Below are 24,609 nucleotides of genomic sequence, written 5' to 3' on the forward strand. Positions count from 1 at the left end.
GGCTGAAATAATTATATCAGAAAGAACACCAGGTCTGGGGAATCCTGGCTGCGAAAGGAAAAACATCAAAGGACTAACGAGAGAAAGTATGATAAATGAATATCATTAGAAACTATAGATAGAGCCACAAAAAAGTCAAAGGGAAGATTAAAAAGAAGTCTTAATACAGAGCACTGTTAAAGTGTGACATTCACTCTACAAACCATCATTGAAGCGGAGTCCATAAATAGTTTTAAAAGGGAATTAATTGGTTGAAGAAAAGGAATGAGAGGCAGTATGGGAACAAACTAAAGAATGGACAGAAACATTAGTGCAGATTCGACGGGCCCCAACTCACCAAGGCTCCTTTGACCTCTACCACCTGGACAGCAGATGCATGTTCCAGGCAAATTCCCCTCCAAGCCAAACACCATCCTAACTTGGAACTATATTCTTTCACTGTCGCTGGGTCAAAATCCTGGAACTCCCTCCCTAACAGCACTGTGGGTGTACCTACACCAGATGGACTGCCGCGTGGTTCAGGAAGGCGCCGTCACCTTCTCAAACGCCTAGGATGGGCAATAAATGCTGGCTGGGCCAGTGATGCGCACCTCTCATGAAAGAATAAAAAAAGCCACCTTGTAACATTCTATCAAGTTGACAATCACTTTTCAAATATATACTTAAACTATTGATTCCTACATGGAAAGTATTAGTTTTGTTGATTTGTATGGAGTGCTGTGTTTTAGAGAACAGTAATTAGTTCAGCTCTTACTGAAATAAATGATATCCTGTCGGGTCCTTAAGTCCTACAATCCCCATTCAAAAAAGAAGGCCCAAAGCTAATCACAAAACAAATCCAGCAGGATTGTTAAAAAGTCTATTTGCAACAACTGCTAAAAGAAACGCAAATGATACTCTTATCGTTTCAGCTGTCCTATATTAATATATATTTTTTAAAAGTATGTGAAATAAGAGAGGCGTAGTTACACCGTGCATGAGGAACAGTGTGATTATTGACCAGGATGCTCTCAGTCTAGCCTCAGAGCAGTCTTCTGCACTCCCTATCCACTGCATTAATTGACTTGTGCACTTTTCACAATCAAGCTTTTCTTATGTGCACATATTTCTGTATGCAATATAAAATATTGACAAGTTTAGGAAAAAAAACTCACAGCAGAAAATTGTTGTCGAGTCTCTCAGTAGATTTCATGACAAATCAACTGAAAACGTGAAAATATTCTTCAGCATTATTATTTATTTTGGCTTATTTGCTTGCATTTTAATAATACAACAAAGCCATTAAAAATGGTTAATTTTATTATCTCCAGTTCTAGTTTTTCAATTCCACTGCAAAGCTACCCTTACCTCAACACTGAAATAACGAATGAAAGTGTCTTGAGCTGTTAAGCGATACAGGGGATGAATGAGTGACACCGGGATAAAAGCAAAAGGTCAGAACGATGTAAGCGGACGGGGCAGAATCTTCATCGTCACTGTCACGATAAATGTCGGCTGAGAAATATTTAGTTTCTTCTGCCTCATCTTTACCATCACCTTCCTCTTCTTCAGCCCCTATTGCTATGCTGGATCTGTGAAGGAAGAAGAAACGAGCTAAGAATGGGTATGCAGCACCCAGAGAGGATGATAAGATGGAGATAGGCTGGAGTTCACTGGCACTCTGATCCTTTAAGACACTGCAGCCAGTGCAGGTCCTGCCTTTCATCTAAGCAGGGGCTGCTGACACTGGCTCAGTATGTTTGCCATTAGTCATTGCCATGTTATGACGATCTGGGATGTGCTGCTTGAAAAGATTCAATAATAGCTTTCAAAGGGACTTAAAGGGGGGAAATTTGCAGGGTTATGGGGAAAAAGCAGAGGAGTGAGACCAACTGGATGGTTCTTTCAAAGAGCTGACACAGGCATGATGGGCCAAATGGCCTCCATCTGTCCTGTAGCCTTCTATGATTCAACGTGAAATGCCTTCCAGCTGCCTGCTCCTTGAACTTAAGTGTGCTAATGTATATCTGAAATGCCTCCACTAATGATCTGCTTCTCCCAGGCATTGTGATCCACTTTCTCCTGGGAAGGATATTAACAGCATTCAACGGAAGACATGCCCCAACAGCAACAGTCAGCTGATAAAACAGGGAGGGCTAAAATATAAGAAGTTGGGAGTTGTAAAGGCACTGTAGGCAATAAAGGTTTCTGAGGGAAGTTTCAAACACAAGTTCCAGGTGGAAAGGTTAAAGAGTAATTGATGTAAGGGTGCAGTATAAATGATGGCTTGTTATTCTGTTTAAGAATTATAAGTGATCCATGCCTGCTGCCAAATGAAAATAACTTTTCTGAAAATGATGTTACTTAATTGCTTGAAATCTTGGAGTTAGACTCTAGGTCAAGCCTATTGCTTCAAAGTTGGAGAATCATATTCTATGAAGTATTCTTTGATAGATTGTTGTTTCAAGAGGCCTACTCCCAGGTCTCTGCCAATATCACTTGAGCCTGTGGTGTGTGCTTTGTTCATCTCTTCATTTCACCTGGAAGAGCAAGAGCTCACTATAGATAAGCAAGTGTCCACACCTATCTCCTGCTGATATCCAGAAGACTGAGCAGATACACTAAACCGCTGAGCCAACAAATAGGCTGATGTTGGAATATTTACGCCATGAATTTAGTACGGAGAGCGTTTATAAAGCCAGAATCCTGACCCTACGGTATTCCTATGTTGAACAAGTGACTGATAGAACATCTTAATGTTACTTTTAGGAAAGCATTTTCTACTTCTGTAATTGCATTTCTGGACTCCCTGATATAGACAGCATTATGCTCATGTCAACAGTACTGTGACAGCTATGGCTCCAAGCAGACTGTAGCAAAGGGGTTTTATGTTATTAGATTAATGATCTAGAGATGTGAGTTCAAATCCCATCATGGCAGCTGGAGAATTTAAAATCAGCTAATTAAAATAAAAATGGTCTAGAACTTTTTTAAAAATGCAGTATCCGTAACTTTGACAACATAACCATTGATTTGTTGTAAAAGCCAAATCTGATTCACTAATAGAGAGGAGCACAGTTAACGTTTCGAGTCCGAATGACCCTTCAACAGAACTAAGTAAAAATAGAAGAGAGGTGAAATATAAGCTGGTTTAAGGGTGGGGGGTGGGGGGGTGGGGGGGTGGGACAATTAGAGCTGGATAAAGGGCCTGGATAGGTGGAGATAACCAAAAGATGTCACAGACAAAAGGACAAAGAGGTGTTGAAGGTGGTGATATTATCTAAGGAATGTGCTAATTAAGGCTAGAAAGCAGGACAAGCAAGGTACAGATAGCCCTAGTGGGGGTGGGGTGGGGTGAAGGAATCAAAATAGGCTAAAAGGTAGAGATAAAACAATGGATGGAAATACACTTAAAAATAATGGAAGTAGGTGGGAAAAGAAAAATCTATATAAATTATTGGAAAAAACAAAAAGGAGGGGGAAAATCGGAAAGGGGGTGGGGATGGAGGAGAGAGTTCATGATCTAAAATTGTTGAACTCGATATTCAGTCCGGAAGGCTGTAAAGTGCCTAGTCGGAAGATGAGGTGCTGTTCCTCCAGTTTGCGTTGAGCTTCAGTGGAACAATGCAGCAAGCCAAGGACGGACATGTGGGCATGAGAGCAGGGTGGAGTGTTGAAATGGCAAGCGACAGGGAGGTCTGGGTAATGCTTGCGGACAGACCGAAGGTGTTCTGCAAAGTGGTCACCCAGTCTGCGTTTGGTCTCTCCAATGTAGAGGAAACCGCATTGGGAGCAACGAATGCAGTAGACTAAGTTGAGGGAAGTGCAGGTGAAATGCTGCTTCACTTGAAAGGAGTGTTTGGGCCCTTGGACAGTGAGGAGAGAGTAAGTAAAGGGGCAGGTGTTACACCTTCTGCGGTTGCATGGGAAGGTGCCGTGGGAAGGGGTTGAGGTGTAGGGGGTGATGGAGGAGTGGACCAGGGTGTCCCGGAGGGAACGATCCCTGTGAAATGCTGCCGGAGGGGTGAAGGGAAGATGTGTTTGGTGGTGGCATCATGCTGGAGTTGGCAGAAATGGCGGAGGCTGGTGGGGTGATAAGTGAGGACAAGGGGGACCCTATCATGTTTCTGGGAGGGAGAGGAAGGTGTGAGGGTGGATGCGCGGGAGATGGGCCGGACACGGTTGAGGGCCCTGTCAACCACCATGGGTGGAAAACCTCGGTTAAGGAAGAAGAAGAATATCACATGTCAGAGGAACTGTTTTTGAAAGTGGCATCATCAGAACAGATGCGACGGAGGTGAAGGAATTGAGAGAATGGGATGGAGTGCTTACAGGAAGCGGGGTGTGAGGAGCTGTAGTCGAGGTAGCTGTGGGAGTCGGATTGTAATGGATATTGGTGGACAGTCTATCACCAGAAATTGAGACAGAGAGGTCAAGGATGGGAAGGGAAGTGTCAGAGATGGACCATGTGAAAATGATGGAGGGGTGGAGATTGGAAGCAAAATTAATAAATTTTCCAGGTCCAGACGAGAGCATGAAGCAGCACCGAAGTAATCATCGATCTACCGGAGAAAGAGTTGTGGGAGGGGGCTGGAGTAGGACTGGTGCATTCGTTGCTCCCAATGCGATTTCCTCTACATTGGAGAGACCAAAAGCAGACTGGGTGACCGCTTTGCAGAACACCTTCGGTCTGTCCGCAAGCATTACCCAGACCTCCCTGTCGCTTGCCATTTCAACACTCCACCCTGCTCTCATGCCCACATGTCCGTCCTTGGCTTGCTGCATTGTTCCAGTGAAGCTCAATGCAAACTGGAGGAACAGCACCTCATCTTCCAACTAGGCACTTTACAGCCTTCCGGACTGAATATCGAGTTCAACAATTTTAGATCATGAACTCTCTCCTCCATCCCCACCCCCTTTCCGATTTTCCCCCTCCTTTTTGTTTTTTCCAATAATTTATATAGATTTTTCTTTTCCCACCTACTTCCATTATTTTTAAGTGTATTTCCATCCATTATTTTATCTCTACCTTTTAGCCTATTTCGATCCCTTTCCCCCACCCCACCCCCACTAGGGCTATCTGTACCTTGCTCGTCCTGCTTTCTACCCTTAACTAGCACATTCCTTTAGATAATATCACCACCTTCAACACCTCTTTGTCCTTTTGTCTGTGTCATCTTTTGGCTATCTCCACCTATCATTGGCCCTCTATCCAGCTCTCTTGTCCCAACCGCCCCCCCACCCCCACACCTCTTAAGCCAGCTTATATTTCACCTCTCTTCTATTTTTACTTAGTTCTGTTGAAGGGTCATTCGGACTCGAAACGTTAACTGTGCTCGTCTCCGCAGATGCTGCCAGACCTGCTGAGTTTTTCCAGGTATTTTTGTTTTTGTTTTGGATTTCCAGCATCCGCAGTTTTTTGCTTTTATCTGATTCACTAATGTTCTTTAGGGAAGGAAATCTGCCATCTTTATCTGGTGTGGCCTGCATGTGACTCCAAACCAACAGCAATGTGGTTCACTCTTAGCTGCCCACTGAAATGGCCTAGCAAGCTACTCAGTGTCGTGCAGGTGGTCTGACACCACCTTCTCAAGGGCAATTAGGGATGGGCAATAAATGCTGATGTTGCCAGTAGTGCACAGATCCTGTGAGTGAATGAATGAATAAGCAAAAATAGGTCTGGTCAGGTGCAATAAGCAAGGTGTTGCCCACGCCACTAGATGATCCCACACTCCTGCTCTTTCTGCATGAGCTAAATCTGAAAATTGCTATTTATCTCAGTAAATTCCATAGCAAAATGGAAATATGGCACCTTTCCCCATTGCTCTGTTAGTGTTTAAGACTCCTTAGAAGTTGATTAAAGACATAAGGTGGAATTTTCCATGCCTGCTGGTGTCAGGTGTGTGCAGCAGTGAGTGGACAATATGGCAAGAAGGCCAAAAATCGGTTTCATGATGTTGTGAAACCAGTTTGCATTTGTCCGCTCAGCTGGTCAATGGCAAGCCACATTTCCCACAGGACGTCAGGAACCTCATTGTAATACATTTGCATATCATTACAAGCCCAGCCTGCTGGAATCATCCCCCCACGCTGGATCGTTGAGCACGTCGGTGTGGTTGCACGCCAACGTGCTCCACAACAGCATATATAAGGCATGCACTTGGCGGGCTGCACTTTACTTGGGATTTCACTGTTTATTTGCCTACCTTGCTTCGGGCAGTACTCGTGGTCATCAGCGCCAGGCTTCACAAACAGCACCAAGTCACTTTTAGGGGGCTCACAGGCAGCTCTACCTACCAGACCAGCCATAAGGCAGAGGTGGCTTTTCAACATCTGTAGGGCCAGGGCTTGCTTGGGGAAGGGGGGAAAATGGCCTTAGGCAAGGAAAGAGGCTGCAGGGCGAGGGCTGTACTGGGGAAGGTGGGGAGGGGGGTATCCCAGGGTGTGTGTGGGGCACATGTTGATCTGTGCAAGTGGCCTAAAGATGGTGAAGGGTGAGCAGGCAGTCTCCAGAGGAGATGAGGCCAGATGGACATGCAAGGGTATGTGTGAGAGAGTGAGTGGTAATGTCCCTTGAGCTGGCAGTGAGTGAGATGCCCGTGAATGTGAGATGGGCTTGAGTGTGTGAGTTTAGAGTGATGAGATGGTTAACTTACCCTGGCGGCACGGATGAGATCACTCATCCTCTATCTGCAATGGATGGCCAACCTCTTCTGTGCAGCATTGGCAGTGATGTTCAATGCCAAATCACCTACCAAGCCGGAGTGGTAATGTTGCTGCTCCTCCTGCAGCCAGACCGGGGGTAGAGGACATAAAGGTGGGCCTCCACAGCGTACAAAAGGTGCTCAAGGGATGCATCACTAAACCTGGGGGCTGCAGTCTTTTTGCCTTTCGGGGCCATGTCTTCTTTGCATTAGTCCTGGGCTGGCAGCACTGAGAGGTGTGTGGGCAGCTGCACTTTAAATGTGGCGCACGGCGTGATGAAGCGGCGAGGTGATGGTGTGGCGGGCGGAACGGATCCTGCCCACTATTAAAACAGCGCATTTCCCGGGAATGCGTAATTAATGCGGTGGGATTGGGACGATATGGCGTGAGAAGCCGCCATTGCAGCCAGCAGGTAAAATGTTATTTTTCCTGCCTGCCACCACACCTAGTGCGAATCTGGGACAATTCCGCCCATAATCTATCTGCAACTTGACAAATTCTTCCACTGAGGATTGTGGTCTGACATCATCGCTTGGTCAGGTGTCTATGACAAAGCAAATATGGAATTTTCCTGTGTCATTGTTGTTGGAGTTGTAGGTCGGCTACAGGAACAATTCCTATTTATCATGTCAAGCACTCTACACTCAGCAGTTATGTACCTGCTTTCAATTCAAACTGCTCAATTATGACCTTCCACCAAAAGATGCTTGGCAGAACAGAAGGAATTGTGTGTTTGGTGTTATTTTTAATCTTGTTTGCACAGCTGGGACGGTTCCCAGTTATTTGTTTAAAAGGATTGCTCAAACCTGGCCACCAAATACTTTGCTTAAATCATTACCTGTTTGTCTTTACACGTTGGCATTATACCTTACACAATTTTGCAGAGAGCATTAATGTAGGAATCACTAGACAAGAATCCTTTACTAGTGGTCCATCTTTAAGCACTAGTTTCCCCTACTATTACCTGGTAAACCTTTGATTTATTCAGCTGTTACTGTGTACATTGTTTCATAATCAGCTGATAGCTCTTACCCTTTGCCCAGGGGAACAACCTCATGACACTTCTCTACACACTCCCTTCTAGCACTTGAGTGTCACCTGTGTGTGCTAGCAACCAGTCACACACAATACTTAGCTGCAGTCAGACCAAAGCACAGCACAATTGCTGCACTCTGAAGAAGAGTCATACCGACTCAAAACGTCAACTCTGTCTTTCTCTGTTAGGCCTGCTGAGTTTTTCCAGTATTTTCTGTTTTTGTTTCAAAGCACAGCACAATTTGATTATATATGATTTATATTTTACACTTTTGGCTATATAGTTCAACATTTTTTTTTAATTCATTGCTGTTCATTTTGATTGGACATATTTCATACTGAACTCAAGGCTCTTACATCTATTCCAACTTCACCCTTAGTTATTTTAAAACCCTCAGAAATGCCGTGTCACATATCTTTCCTTCCTAAGCAGGTAACTTTACATCTGAGTGCAATACGTTTCATCTGCCATTGCCCTGCTACATTTTGTACAACTTATTCTGTATTTTCTGCTTCCACTATTTCCATTCCCATCAGCAAATTTGACTGCAGCAAGTTTCTGAATCTAGGGGTGTTTTGTGAAAAATTAAAAACCAGTACCGGTCCCTACATCAAGTCCTGAGGCACCGCTCTAATCACCTTGTCCAACTGACCTAATGCCACTAATGAGGACTTATTGGCTTCTGCTAACAACCAGGCAGTTTTAAGTTTCACTAATAGCCTTTTGGGAACTTGGTGTTTCTAATTTATAGGACTTTCCACTGATCATTTGGAATTCCTCAAAGGAATTGGTCAGAAAGAATTTTCCCTTCTGAATCCATGTTGGTACTGTCTACTAGATTCTAATTGAACAAATAATCAAGTTTACACAGAATGGATGACTAACACGTCTGTAATGTTGTTGCTCATGTCCATTTCATCATTTTTTTATTATGAGCGTCGCATTATTTTGATTCCAATCATCTGTTAACTCCCCAGTGTCAAGTGACTCATTCATAATGATAGCTAATGCTCACAGGTCTCCTCCACAGTTTCTCTTAAGAACAACAAGAAACAACAATAATTTGCATTTAAACAGCAATTTTAATGTGTAACAGGCATCCTTAGGCGCTTCAGAGGGGCATTAACAGACAGCATAGGCAGGATTTTCCAACCCAGCTACCAGTGCAGGCAAGTCAGTATGTTTTTTAAAAATTTATTCTTTCATGGGATGTGGGTGTTATTGGCAAGGCCAGCATTTATTGCCCATCCCTAATTGCCATTGAACTGAGTGGCTAGTTAGGGCATTTCAGAGAGCAGTTTAAGAGTCAACCACATCACTGTGGGTCTGGAGTCACATGTAGGCCAGACCAGGTAAGGATGGCAGATTTCCTTCCCTAAAGGATGTCAGTGAACCAGATGGGTTTTTACAACAACTGATGATAACTGTCATTACTGAGACTATTTAGATTTATTTAATTTAAGCTTCACCAACCACCATGGTGTGATTTGAATCCATGCCCCAGAGCATATGCCTGGGCCTCTGGATTACTAGTCCAGTGACATTACCACTACACCACCCTCTCCCCCAATGTATAAGTGCCGGTCCCAAGCCCAGATAAATGAGAAGGATTGGCAACAGGAAGGGCATCCGGCTGCAAGACCACCCGCCAAATTCAAATGATGGTTGATATGAATGGAAATGGCACCCATGTTTAGAGTTTACCCTGCAAGAACGCCCAGGGTCCCTGCCCGAACCCTATAAGGAATGGGCAAGGGTTACCATCAAATGGACAAGGATGGCTAAAGAAAAAAGGTGAAAAGATAACCAAACCCAAAATAGCAAATTTATATGTTGGCAGCTTGACAGGGAGAAACTGTGAAGTAACTGGCCCGATGGTGAGTAAAGGACACAAATCATGGGTCTCCAGGAGACAAAGTGGAAGGGCAGCAAAGCAAGAGAAATTGGTCGTGGGTATAAACTTTACTATCATGGACAGGATGGGAGAAGTAATGGAATAGTACTAAGTGTGGAAATGAAGGACAAGGTGCTGCCAGTAGATGGAATCAGTGACAGAATTAATGACGTAAAGCTACAAATCGAGGGTGAAATGTGGAATGTAGTTGGTTATTATGCACCGTGGAGCAGAGGAGAAAGAAGAATCCTGGGAACAGCTGGACAACAGAATTCAATCAATACCATGCAGTGGTGGCAGGCGACCTAAATGGACATGTGGGGAGAGAGTGGGGTATGAGGTTATCCGTGGTGGGCACAATTTTGGAGAAGCAAATGGAGAAGGAGCCAAGATCTGGAGTTTGCCATGTCACACCAACTGGTAATACTAAACACCCGGTACAAAAGTGCAGAAACCACCTTGTAACCTACAACAGGGGCAGTAGAGAAATACAGCTAGATACACCATTGTTAGGAGGCAAGAACCGCACAGACTTCCCAAGTGAGGCAGTGATCACCCAACATTGACCGCCGATGGCAGAGCTGATTGCAAAAAGAGCAAAGCTGCAGACAAAAGGGAGACAGACCATCAGGTGATAGAAGCTCAAAGATCTGCAAGTGAAGGAGGAATTCAGAGAGCAGATGGAGAGACAGTTAAGAGAAAAAGAAGTTATGACAGGCACTGTGGAAAGCTGGTGGAATTCGGCGGCAGACTGGATTAGGAAAACTGGTGAAGGGGTGTGTGAATGATGATCAGGGGAGGAGGAGAAAGGCTGGAAAAGAAACTTGGTGGTGGAATGAAAACAGTGCAGTAAAAGAAAAGAAGGAACTGTTAGAGAAGTGGAAACAGTCGGGGCTCAAAGAAAAAGAACAGGCAAAACGGAATGCAAAGAAAGTGATTGCTAGAGAAAGGTCCCTGACCATGGAAGAAATCAAAACAGATCCGAAAGGAATGAAAAACGGCAAAGCAGTAGGACCGGATGAGACACCAGCGGAAGTATGGACTTGCCTAGGTCCTGAACAGGCTATTACATTGTGTTCTGATAAGAGAGAGAAAATCCCAAGGGTATGGAGGCAAAGCATTTTTGTACAAATATTCAAAGGAAAGGTAGGCATAAGATTGCAAAATCTACCAAGGAATTAAACTCCTACCACATACCTTCAAGATATGGGAGAGAACCATGGACCAGAGACTGAGAAAAATAGTGGAAATCAATGAAAGTCAGTGCGGATTCATGCCTGGAAGAAGCACCACTAATGCCATTTTTGTTTTGAGACAAATGTTGGAGAAATTTGGGGAAGGCCAATGCAGCATGAAGATTGTACTCATCGATCAAGCCTTATGACCAGGTGTCTAGGGAGGAAGTTTGAAGATGCGCTAGAATTCGTAAAGTTCCTGTGAAGGACAAAACTATTACTGGACATGCACAAGGAGGGCCAGACAAAAGTAAGAAGCAGCGTGGGAGAGAGTGAGCATTTTGAAGTCAAAGTTGGATTACACCAAGGATCAGCACTGAGCCCCTTTCTCTTCCTGATTGCGATGTATGTTCTAACTGAGAAAGTGAGACAGGAGGTGCCATGATCAATGATGTTTGCAGATGACATTTAGCTATGTGAAGAGGATGATTAGAACATGACTTAGGTATCTGGAGAACTGGAGAAAAACCACAGGTCTTTACTTATTGTCCAGATTCTGAGATATGCAGCAAAGTGAATAGAATGTAGCATCTTAATGAGTTTTTTTCCTTGTTACAAGCTTATGTTTGTTTGTTGTTAACATTCCAAATTACTTCTGGCTATCTCTATCCTTCTAACTTCTAGCCCGATGCTCACTATTTGGTCCCAATTTTGGCTCTAAATAAATCTCACATCTTTACTGTCAATGTCACATTTCAGCGACACATCTATTAACTTTTGGTGATAAACACGATCAAATACTTCGTTAACTATGAAAAAGCATTTGTAAATGTTCGTTTACTCATTTTTAAATCAAACATTAAAGTATGGAAATGGAAATTAAGCAATGGTTTAGCTCCAGTTGGAGTAATTGGAAGAAGTGTAGAGGAGTGTTGTGTGATAGAAAAGTATCACTGAATCTGAAAGGAAAAACCAACAAGACTGTTGTGAGACAGGCCTTGTTATACAGTGCAGAAACTTGGACAAAATCAAGAAGAGAGGAACAACGACTAGATACTAATGAGATGTGGATACAGACATGGATGTGTGGAGTAACAAGAAAGGACAAGATCAGGAAGCAACACATCAAGGAGTCAGTAAACATTGTGAAAGCATCAAAGAAAGTAGTCAAGAAGAGATTGGAATGGTATGGTCATCTGTTGTGGAGAGAGAGGAAATATGGTGAGGTGAGTAGTGGGCACAGGACTGCCAGGAAGGTGAAGAGAAAGGCCCAAGACCAGATGGAAAGATGCAGTGGCAAAAGATTTAAAATGTGGGAGTGGAAGAAGAATTAACGACTGACAGGAGGAAATGGAGAAGGATGATCAACCAGCATTGTGATGACCCTAAATGATGGTCCCGGGCCTGCACTCACCAGGAGCCAGACCAGGGCCTCCTATTTGTCCACCTCTGAGCTCGCTGCCCAATTAAGGACAGCAAGCAGGATCCCAATGCTGCTGGTGAAAATCACAGGGCTGGCAGCTCTAGAACTTCGGTAGCCCAACCTAGAGAGGTGTGCGCTACTGAGGCAGTTTAACACGAGGGCACCTAAATGGAGGCACCCTCAAGAGTGATGAAAATAATTACATTTTTTGAGGGGCCATGCAGGCAGGCCCCTCTGATTGGAGGGAATGTATAACTTTGCATTTTGGATTCTTAACATTTCAACATCAAATACAGCAGTTAGATCCAGCCAACTTCAAGAGTGGCCTCTTTACATTGAGACATTATCATGTTACCCCCCCCACCTCCCCCCCACCCCCCACTTTGATAGCCACCTTGACAAGGTGACAATGATTTTGTGCTCCGACAGCCTCACTCAAGGCACTGTCAGGACCTCCTTGATCCTAGTAGGGCCACCCATGGTGGCAAGGTTTGGGAGAGGTGTCAGGCAAAGTGCAGTCCAAAAAGTCCTGAACGGCAGAACAGGTGAAGGAAAACCATTCATCTCACCAGCTGCAAAGGCAGGAGGAGGCTACAGTGGCAAGGTGGTCCCAGTCATCGTGGTTTGACAGGTCACTGAAATCCGACCACCAGGAGGATCAAGAGATCGATTAAGAGGGTAAACTTGCAAGGAGCACAAAAGAGGACTGTAAAAGTTTCTATAATACGTAAGAAGAAAAAGAATGGTGAAGACAAATGTAGGTTCCTTACAGTCTGAAACGGGAGAATTTATAATAGAGAACAAGGAAATGGCAGAGCAATTAAACAACTACTTTTGTTCTGTCTTCACAGAGGAAGACACAAATAACTTCCCAGCAATACTAGGGAACCAAGGGTCTAGTGAGAAGGAGGAATTGAAGGACATTAGTATTACTAAAAAAACAGAGCTGGAGAAATTAATGGGACTCAAAGCCGATAAATCCCCAGGGCCTGATAATCTACATCCCAGCATTCTAAAGTAGATGGCAGGACAGGTGGAAAGAACAGATAATAAAGCATGTAGTATCCTGGGGTTTATTACTAGGGGCATAGAGTACAAGAGCAGGGAGGTTATGCTGAATTTATATAAGACACTCGTTAGACTTCAGCTGTAATATTGTGGACAGTTCTGAGCACCATATTATAGGAAGGATGTGAACACATTGGAGAGAATGCAGAAGAGGTTTACAAGAATGGTTCCAGGAATGAGAAATTTCAGTTATGAAGATAGATTGGAGAGGTTGGGACTGTTCTCCTTGGAGAGAAGAAGGCTGAGAGGAGATTTGTTTGAGATGTTCAAAATCATGAGGGGGCTGGACAGAGTAGATAGGGAGAAGCTGTTCCCACTTGCAAAAGGCTCAAGAACGAGAGGGCACAGACTTAAAGTGATTTGCAAAAGAAGCAAGTGTGACATGAGAAAAAACTTTTTCACACAACAAGTGGTTCGGGCCTGGAATGTACGGCCTGGAAGTGAGGTGGAGGCAGGTTCAATCGAGGCATTCAAGAGAACATTAGATGATTATTTGAATAGAAACAATGTGCAAGGATATGGGGAAAAGGCAGGGCAATGGCACTAGGTCATAATGCTCATTTGAAGAGCCGGTGCAGTCATGATGGCCTCCTTCTATGCCATTAAGATTTTGTGATTCTGTGATTTAAATGGTGATGGATTGGGAAATGTTGATGTACAAAGGAACCTGGATGTCCTTGTACACCAATCACTGAAAGCAAGCATGCAGGTGCAGCCAGCAGTTAAGAAGGCAAATGGTATGTTGGCCTTCATTGCAAGAGCACTTGAGTACAGGAGCAAGGATGTCTTACTGCAGCTGTACAGGGCCTTGGTGAGACCACACCTGGAGTATTGTGTGCAGTTTTAAGTCTCCTTTCCTAAGAAAGGATATACTTGCCATAGACGGAGTGCAGCGAAGGTTCGCCAGACTGATTACTGGGATGGTAGGATTGTCGTATGAGGAGAGATTGGGCTGACTAGGCCAGTATTCACTGGAGTTTAGAATGAGAGGGGATCTCATTGAAATGTATAAAATTCTGATAGGGCTGGACAGACTGGATACAGGGATGATGTTTCCTCTGGCTGTTTTGAGTGGGGTGGGGGGGGGGGGGGCGCATCTAGGACAAGGGGTCACAATCTCAGGATAGGGGGTTGGCCATTTAGGACTGAGATGAGGAGAAACTTCTTCACTCAGAGGGTGGTGAACCTGTGGAATTCTCTACCACAGAAGGCTGTGGAGGCCAAGCCACTGAGTATATTGAAGAAGAAAATAGATAAGACTCTAAAGGCATCTAGGGGTATGGGGAGAGAGTGGGTGTATGGCGTTGAGATAGAGGATCAGCCATGATCATATTGAATGGCAGAGCAGGCTCAAAGGGCTGAATGACCTACTCATGTTTCTATGTGAAAAATATAACAGTAGTCAAAAGCAACTCCCCAGGTGACATGGAATTTCAACACATGTAGTATAGAAAAATATGTACTCTGGCTTTCTATAGAGGGCATGACAAAATGTCTGGGAGTGTACTGCATCCTTGAATTCATATCCAGATCTCTCATAAATACATAGATAGTTTGAATGTTTGGTGGTAGTCACCAAGTATGTTCATTAGTGGTGACTGCTTTGCCTGCAGTTCCTGTTGTGGAAAGGCAATACTTTCTATTTAAACAAAAGACTATTTACAGCGCTTCATGGAGCCCACACACATAGATCAGCAAACATCAGAGAGGGCGTACTAAAGATATAGCAATATCATTGAACAGAATCCCACTGGAATGCTTTCACTCCCCATGATTGGTGTGGTTTTTTTGCTTTGCCAGTTTTCAGAGTGCATCTTAAGCAGGAGACCAGAAGGGGGAAAAAAAGTACATCTAATCTCGGTTGATACAGATATAATTCAGTTAAACCTCTTCAACATTTACTGAATGGAACAAATATCCTAAGTAGACTTTAGCCATAATTCAACCTTTGCCATTATATTTTTACTCTCCATTCTGTTGGCAGATTATCACCACTATTCCTTCCATTTGATTTGCTGAATTATTTGTTTCAATTTAATATTAAAGTATTGCGTAACTACACTATTTGAACCATATATTACTAGTTGTGTATCTCTCCTGTGCTATGACACATTCCATATTATAGATGCCATATACAGTTCTTTTACTTTATATATGGAATATTTTGACATCTTGTATAATGTTGTGGGAGGTTTGCAGACAGTTCTGGTAGGCTTTATTCACATCTACCATGTCTCCACAGGGCTGGGATAATCCAGTGCCAAGTGCCTCAGCACTGAGATCCCTCTCCTCAGTTTGCAATAAATATTAAAATGGAAATTACCTTTTGCAAAATGTCAAGCAGTTTGAGATTATGTAACCTGTCCCCAACAGGAAACCCCTGTCCTTGTGAAAATGCTGGTGTTAACTGGATGTATAAGGTAGCCTAGAAATTGGTGATGCAAAATGGAAAGTTGTCACTAGAGATTTGGAATGCGTGCAAGAACACAAAAAAAAAGCCATGAGCAACAAACCAAACAGCATGTGCCTTTCTGCACTTTTCTGTAAACAGTGACAAGGAAACATTTAAACTATTGGCTGCTTTCAAGAATAGTCCTATGCTTAGGAATAGTAGACCTCAGATCCACAAACAGTTGAATAATACAGCTAGTCCACTATAGTTAAATATTTTCTGTTCAGTTGCTTTAGTGATTAATAAAACTCACAACCCTATCACAGCTCTAGAGCAAGTACATAGTGCACACATAGTGCTGGATATAAGTTCTCTCCTGCTAGATTTTCTTACTGATGTTGATGGCTTGTCAATAGTTGTCATCATAGAGCATATATATTTGTTCAGGTACTTTTAATGAAAAATCATTTCAAATAAGATCCGATTGTGTACCTTTGTTCGCTGGTGCTAAGTTAATGTCAAATGTCAGCAGGGTACAAAGATAAGCCCAGCAACCACAGGCCAGTCAGTTTAACCTCATGGTGGAGCAGCTTTAAGAAATGAAAATTTGAGACAAGATTAATAGTCACTTGGGCAAATGTGAGTTAATTAAGGAATGCCAACATGGATTTAAGGGCAATCATGTTTAACTAACTTGATGAGGTAACAGAGAGGGTTGATGAGGGTAATGCTGTTGATGTGGTGTACATGCACTTCCAAAAGACATTTGTTAAAGTGCCGCACAACAGGCTTGTGAGAGAAGTTAGAGATTGTGGAATAAAAGGGACAGTAGCAACATGGATACGAAATTGGCTGAAACAGAGAGTAATGTTAAATAGATGATTTTTGGGCTGGAAGAAGGTTTATAGTGGACTTCCCCAGGGGTCAGTGTTAGGACCCCTGGTCTTCCTTATATATATTAATGACCTCGACCTTGATATACATGGAACAATTTAAAAATGTGCAGATGATACAAAACTTGGAAGTATTGTGACCCATGAAGAGGATAGTCTAGAACTTCAAAAGGACATAGATAGGTGGTGGAATGGGCAGACAAGTGGCAGATGAAAATTAATGGAGAAGTCTTAAGTGATTTGTTTTGGTAGGAAGAATGCAGAGAGACAATATAAAATAAAGGATACAATTCTAAACGGGATGCAGGGGAGTGAAGGAACCTGTGTGCATTTCTGCATAAATAATTGAATGCGGCAGGGCAGGTTGAGAGTGCAGTTAATAAAGGATATGGCATCCTTAGCTTTATTAATAGGGGCATTAAGTACAAAAGCAAGGAATCTATGTTAAACCTATATAAAACACTGGTTTGGCCTCAACTGGAGTAGTGTGTCCAGTTCTGGGCACATTGCTTTGGGAAGGATGTGAAGACATCAGAAAGCGTGCAGCAAAAATTCATGAGAATGAAGTTCCCCATCCCTGTAACCAGTTACGTGGCAAGATTGGAGGAACTGGGACAAATCTCCTTGGAGAAGATAAGATTGAGAGGAGATTTGGTAGAGGTATTCATAATAGAAAACAGAATAGACATTCAAAATTAGAAAATCATAACATGACCAGGCAAAGTCAACATGGCTCTGTGAAATTAAATCAAAACATGTTAAACTAATTTACTAGAGTTTTGAGGAAGTAACAAGCAAGGCAGATAAAGTGGAACCTGTAAATGTAGTGTACTTGGATTTCAAAAAGGCATTTGATATGGTGCCATATCAAAGGTTACTATACAAGATAAGAGAACATGGTGTAGGGAGTAACATATTAGCATGGATAATGGATTAGTTAGCTAACAGGAAGCAGAGAGAAGGGATAAGAGGATCTTTTTTGGGTTGGCAAGCTGTAACTAGTAGAGTGCCACAGGGATTAGTGCTGGAGCCCCAACTGTTTACAATCTACATCAATGACTTGGGTAGAGGGCCTGAATATCATGATAGCTAAATTTGCTGATGACACCAAGATAGGTACGAAAGTAAATTGTCAAGAGGAGATAGAGAGTCTGTAAAAGGGTATAGACAGGTGAAGCGGGTGGGTAAAAATTTGGCAGATGGAGTATAAAGTGGGGAAATATGAACTTGTCCACTTTGGCAGGAACAACCAGAGAGAGATTGGAGAGAGATTGCAGGACTTGGTGATACAAAGGGATCTGGGTGTATTGGTACATGAATCACAAAACATTAGTATGCAGGTACAGCAAGTGATTAGGAAGGCAAATGGAATGCTGGTGTTTATTGCAAAGGGAATTTTTTTTATTCATTCAAGGGGCATGGGTGTCACTGGCTAGACCATCATCTATTGCTAATCCCTAATTGCCGTTAAGAAACTGAGTGGCTTGCTAGGCCATTTCAGAGGGCATGCAAGAGTCAACCACATTGCTGTAGGTCTGGAATCACATGTAGGCCAGAGCAGGTAAGGGAAGGAAAGGAAATCTGACATCCTAAAGCACAGTGAACTAGATGGGTTTTTATGACAATCAACAATGGTTTCATGGTCATCATTAGACTTTTAATTCTAGACTTTTTTATTTAATTCAAATTCCATCATCTGCTGGGTCCCCAGAGCATTACCCTGGGTCTCTGGATTACTGGTCCAATGACAATAACACTACGCCACTGCCTCCCCTACGAATAGAAAAGTAGGGAAGTTTTACTGCAGCTGTACAGGGCATTGGTGGGACCACATCTGGAATACTGTGTACAGATTTGGTCTCCTTATTTGAGAAAAGGTATAATTATGTTAGAAGCAGTTCAAAGAAGATTCTCCCGATTCATTTCTAGGATAAAGGGTTTATCTTATGAAGAAAGGTTAAGCAAGTTGGGCCTATACCCATTGAAGTTTAGAAGAATGAGAGGTGATTTTATTGAAACATTTAAGATCCTGAGGGGACTGTTAGGGTAGATACTGGGAGGATGTTTCCACTTGTCGGGGAGTCTAGAACTAGGGGACACAGTTTTAAGAATAAGAGGTCTCTCTTTTAAGATGAAGATGAGAAGAATATATTTTCTCTTAAAGAGTTGTTAGTATGTCGAATTCTCTTCCCCAGAGAGCAGTGGAGGCTTTATTCAAGACAGAGTTAGACAGATTTTTGATAGACAAGGGAGTCATGGGTTATGGGGAAGACAGGAAATTGAAATTGAGACTACAGCCAGATCAGTTATGATCTTATTAAATGGCAGAGAAGGCTTGAAGGGCCTAACGGCCCATTTCTGCTTCTATGTTCTATGTTTCTATTAAATCATGAGGGGTCTGTACAGAGTAGATAAGGAGAAACTGTTTCCATTAGTGGAAGGATTGAAAACTAGAGGGCACAGATTTAAAGATAATTGACTGAAGAGGCAATAGCGATATGAGACAAAACATTTTCACGCAGCAAGTGATTAAGATCTGGAATGCACTGCCAGATGGTGTGGTGGCGGCAGGGTCCATTGGGGACTCCAAAAGGGAGTTGGATTCATTATCTGAAAAGGAAAAATTTGCAGGGCACAGGGAAAAGGCAGTGAAGTGGCACTAGGTGAATTGTTCCTTCAGAGGGCCAGAACAGATGCAACAGGCCAAATGGCCTCTTTCTGTGCAGTAACCATTCTATGATTCTATGAACGCAGCTTATTTGAAAAGGCAACTTCATTTTCACCATTAAACCATGGAATTGGCACACAGCAGGTATAAATGAATTGACAGACAACCAAGACTGCAGTGTAAACCTTTATCTACTTAAATGATATAAATAATTTTTAGTTGAATTCCTCAGTTTTGAGAAAGAGTTCAGAAGAAATCGGCCATTTGGGATATAGGAAAAGTACACTACACCTGATATGACTGATCTGTACCTCAGCTCTTAATTTTCCCTTCATCGATCCCTCTTGATATCCCTTGATACCCTGACCTAACAACAATTTATTGCAAATCTTTAAAGCTCTAATTGTCTGAGCATCCTCAGCTTTTTGGGATGGAGCATTATAAATTTCTACTGCCCTTTTAGTGAAAAAGTGCTTCCTGATTTCAGTCCTGAATGTCCAAGCTCTGATTTTTAGATTATATCTTAATTGGTCTTGATTCCCCCACTAGAGGAAATAGTGTAGAAATGGAGGAACTTTTTAACATTTGAAATACCTTGATCGCACCACCCCTTAATTTCCTATACTCAAGCAGAGTTTAAGCAACTCATCCTCTAAGTTCTGGTATAATTTGGGGACACAGCTGAATTGTACAGGAAAGATGTGCTTTGCCTGCATTTGCAGTTAGCTGCTTTTGGCTGTCAATGTCCATGTTGTGGTCGTAAAAGGGTAAATTGAGTAAATTGTCCATATAATGGTTCATCAAAAGGTTCAACTCAAAAGATATTGGAATGGGTTTCTAAAGATTCAGCATTCTTGTTTTGAAACAGTGCATGTCTTTTCTTACTAGATTCTTGCTCTGTCTTTCCACTTCTATGTAATGACCTTCATATAAGTAAATAGTTGCATTCAAGCCAAAACTGTCTGATACGGTTGTACATTCTGCCTTTCAAAACAGGAGAATGCGGTGGTTAATCCACATAGTATCCACAGAATCAGTGCAGCCAATGCATTATACCTGATAAAAGAGTTAGTCCTGTGGTACACTATCCCAATCAAAAAAACCCATAGAAAGGTTTCAGTTTGTGGGACACAAGGTTCTGTTATAGAAAGAGACTTTAGCTGTGAACCCGAGTGAGAATTGTTGGGAAGAAGCTCGAATTGCAGTGGGGGATCTTCAGGAGGATGAGCTTACATAGGGCTGAATAGCCTTTCTCATCCTTCTTTATTTTTCAGTCTTATGATGACTTCGAATCATCAATTCTGATTCAGAATAAAACTTGCACTTCATGTGAGCTTGCTTCCACTCTAATTGAAGTGCATGCAAAGTCATAGTTAGCTCTAACCCAAACTCACCAAAACCCATCAGAAAATTGAGCATTAAAGCATAGAACAGTCTGAATGATTTTCTGATTTACTCACACAGTCAAGTTACACAATACAACCAACACCCTTGATAAAAATGTAACGAGTCTACAATGGACAAAAGTCAACACGGAGTGACTGAGAGCTGTCAAGCCTCTCAAACTGTCAAGTGTACAGTAGTCTATGAATTGCAGCCCACGCAGAGATCACATGGCACCGCAGGAATAATTCACTCTTTCTTAACTATTGAAACTCGGTCGGAGTTGCCAAACTAAAATTGAACGAGGAAATAAATAGAAGGTAAAACAAAGCGAAAACGGTAAACAAACAGCCCCCCCCCCCCCCCCCCCCCCAGGTCCGCCCATATCAAACACCATGGAGAAGAATCAAAATTGCCTCAATAAAAACGGAACAATTATGTATCATTTGTACGGGTTACTTAAGACAAAATAATCCTCTACCGAGCGACTCATAGTGTATGATGCACGTTGGAAATTGTTCACCAACCACGTTATCGACAGCTCACGGCAGTTCTGAAGAGTTAACGGAAGGGGCTCTTAAATTGGGAGAGGATGGCTCCTGTAAAGTTATTCCTATGAGTGTGCTTTACCTGCACGGTTATCTGTGCAGCAATGTCCATGGGCTGGCTGCTGGCTTTTCCACAATCGCCGTTCAAGTGGTGTGAGGGAGAGACGCTCTCTTACTGCACTGTACAAACAGCTTTGTTTGTTCCTGTTCTTTAAATTACACTAAGCCGGGGCGGAGCCAGTCCTCGAAGGAGGGCCGGATAAATCAATGTCATCGGCAGGTTGTCCCATCTGTGGGTAGGTGAGTGGGCTGGGAGGTACCTGGGGGAGGGGTGGGGCCTGATATCCCCATATGTTATAGATAGGTGTCCCATAACAAAGCAAATCGATAATTTCAAAAATGTAAATTAGGCTCCAAAAAGTCTCAAAGTCCATTTTCTTTTTGCTCATGATGTGACGGTATTACCAATTACTGTATTCAATTAGTTTTGCAAATTAAAAAGGAATGAGAATACACATCCATTTAACACACTCAGGCTTGAAATTGGAAGCTCCCCGAGCTACGCAGAGTTTCAAGGGTATGTCCATCACGAAAGTTGAAGCTGTAAATATAGGCAGCAGTCACACAATGCTGTTTCCAAAAATAACTGGAAACACTTTCAGAACAAAAGAAAAACTGACATAGGAAGCACAGATACTAAGACACATTGTAACATTATGATTTATTTAAATTGAACAGTTGTATAGAGGTGATTGGATCCCAAACAATACTGATGATAGGACAGAGGATAGCCAACAAGTGAGATTGGACACAGAAATTGAGAGATATACATGAACTGGAGACCAGGAAAAGGTAGGTATATACCAAAGACCATGAAAGGAGGATTTTATGTCTTGGGTTGGTGAGTTCGCTTGTCAATTGAACTCTAACTGCACGCCTTCCTATGTGTTCATCAATTGCTGCTTGCAATCAATAAAGGGGAGGGACTGATGTAAGAATAAACAGTGATGGTTTATTGAGACATAGGGCAGAGCACCAGATCATACGTGCTCACTCAGAAACCTCCAGAACTAGACTTACAGTTCCCAGTTGCCTGCACTGTACAGTGATTCATCAGTGCTGTCGTATGATCAGTACACTTGCATTCTCTTAAAGGGACAGGGTACCTCACTTTACCACATCCTTTACTTAAAAGTACAGCTAACAAGCTTAAAACACATTAACTATTTACACAATAACTATTTACAGGTCAAGTCTCTCCGGAGGCCTTCTTTGGCTGGTTGAGCGTCGTAGCCCAACAACCTCAGCTGGCGTTTCCGAGACCTCCTTTTCAGGGGCAGTTGCCCACTATGTCCCTCAGTGCATGATTTTACCATCTCCTGCGTGCAGACATGTTCACTCCTACTGCCCTTCCTCTCCAAACTGAAACAGATAAAGGGCAACAAGCACAAAGCAATACAGTGATGAGTTACATGATGTGTGAGGAGAAAGAGGAAAAGGAAAAAAAAATTATTTTTGTTTTTCTTTCCGAGGACTGTCAATAATTTCTCTTTTTCTTCCTGCGTGATCTTTTCTTGGGAGCACTGACCCGTATCTCTCACCATTTTGAGTTTGCCTAACAACACGAAGCTGCTTTATGTGGCTTGACTATGGTAATTAGGGTCTCGTGCCTGTTTCAGGACCCATTGCCAAATTGGGCAAACGTTGCATGATCTGCTCAGCTTTTCAGAGGCTAACTAGCAGTCCTTAATTTTACTTACCTTCATGTGGACTTTTTTAAAAATTTAGTGGTTTGTCAGTTTGAATATCATGGACCTTGTGGTTTCAAAAAGATTGTTCTTGGTGTTTGTCTTTTGGTGGATAATTCCAATGAAAAACCTTAGATCCATTAGTATTTTCAATTTGAGAGATTTGTATGAATTAATTGTGGCATTCAGTAACATGGAGTCTTTGAGTCTCCACACCTTGGCCTGTATCTAAGCAGCCACTTAAAACGTTTGGACTCTCCTGGCATAGAAAGGATTATATTATTCTTTCCTACTGTTTATAATCCTTAAAGTGGATGGTTCTACTATAACAATAATCCAACATTAAGATTGACCACAATCACAAAAAAATCCTAACGTTTTAGCTTATGAATTAAATATTTACTGTAGAATAGACATTAGTTGATATTGTTGTACAATCACTGAACACTCAAAAATTCTTCTGATATTTTACTGGAGATGTTAATCCATTTAAAGTAAATCAGTTTAGCTGTTTAAAGTAAATGGATTACTGCTTCATTTAAATAGGGAACGTACAACTATTTATATGGAATGTACATGTATTAGTCTTCCTAAATAACACCAAGTGTCATTTCAACCTTCTGTTTTTCAATTTTTTTTTGTTACTGTGTAACCTAGAGAAAATGTTTAAGAGTGTTCCCAATGGAATATGCTGGAGTTAGGTAAGCCTGTGGTAGGTGCTCCAGTACACACTGCTACACAGTGATAATGTCTGTGATTGCTATACATGGGGAGTTTCCATTTCGCCTATGGTATCAGTGGGAGATACTTAATTAAGACCAAGTGCTTTTCAATAGGGAAGTCAGAGAAAAACATAATTAGCTGGCAAATCCTTCTGGAACTGGATGCTATTAGTTATAGTCTGAACCCATTTCCCACCATTGAATTAAGCAAGATAGTGGCTACACTATATAGGAAGGGTGAATACATAAGAATGAAATTAAAAAGGAATTTTGTATACAAATTACGTAACTGAATTCATTAAAATGTAGAATTCAGATAAATTTCTTATTATATCTTTTCTCTAGTTTATTTAACCTCTGCTTGAGCTCATCTTTTCCATGAGGCCTGTTTACTGCATTCTTGATCCTATTCCCACTAGACTGCTGACCATTCAATTTCCCTTTCTAGCCTTCTAACCCCACCCTCCCAAAGCAACTCAATATTGTAAACAGTTCTCAGGCCTAAGGCAGTGTACCACTCCATTTCAAAACTATCCTCAAAAAATAAAATACCTTCAATCCGTCTGTCTCTGCAAACTATCACCTTATTGCCAACCTTTTTCCTCTCCAAAGTTCTTGAATGTGTTTTCATGAAAGGTCATCAACCTGAATAGCTAACTTTGTTTCTCTATTCAGAAACGCTGTCTGACCTGCTGAGTATCTAGTCAGAACTGGTTCTGATGAAGAGTCATTTGGACTCGAAATGTTATTCCTCTCCGCAGATGTTGTCAGACCTGCCAAAATACCATTCGTTTTCCCAATTGCTTGCTGCACCTGCGTGCCAACTTTTAGTGACTCATGAACAAGGACACCCACGTCCCTTTGGACACCCACATTTTCCAACCTCTTATCATTTAAGAAATATTCTGCCTTTCTGTTTTTTCTGCCAAAGTGAATTACCTCAGACTTATTCACATTATATTCCATTGGCCATGT

General features: G+C 42.2%; 1 protein-coding gene across 4 annotated transcripts in view; it reads right to left on the bottom strand.

Annotated features, from left to right (window-relative positions):
- Positions 1 to 21,358, bottom strand: part of LOC144682648 (CRACD-like protein) — a 199,855-nt gene extending 178,497 nt beyond the window's left edge. For all 4 annotated transcript variants that reach the window (XM_078545197.1, XM_078545199.1, XM_078545198.1 and 1 more), the window contains exon 1: positions 21,247 to 21,358. The gene's annotated coding sequence lies outside the window, so the exon portion shown is untranslated. The remainder of the gene's footprint in view (positions 1 to 21,246) is intronic.
- Between the last annotated feature and the right edge of the window lie 3,251 nt (positions 21,359 to 24,609).

The sequence above is a fragment of the Cetorhinus maximus genome, chromosome 7 (assembly GCF_964194155.1).
Source record: "Cetorhinus maximus chromosome 7, sCetMax3.hap1.1, whole genome shotgun sequence".
Taxonomy (NCBI): domain Eukaryota; kingdom Metazoa; phylum Chordata; class Chondrichthyes; order Lamniformes; family Cetorhinidae; genus Cetorhinus; species Cetorhinus maximus.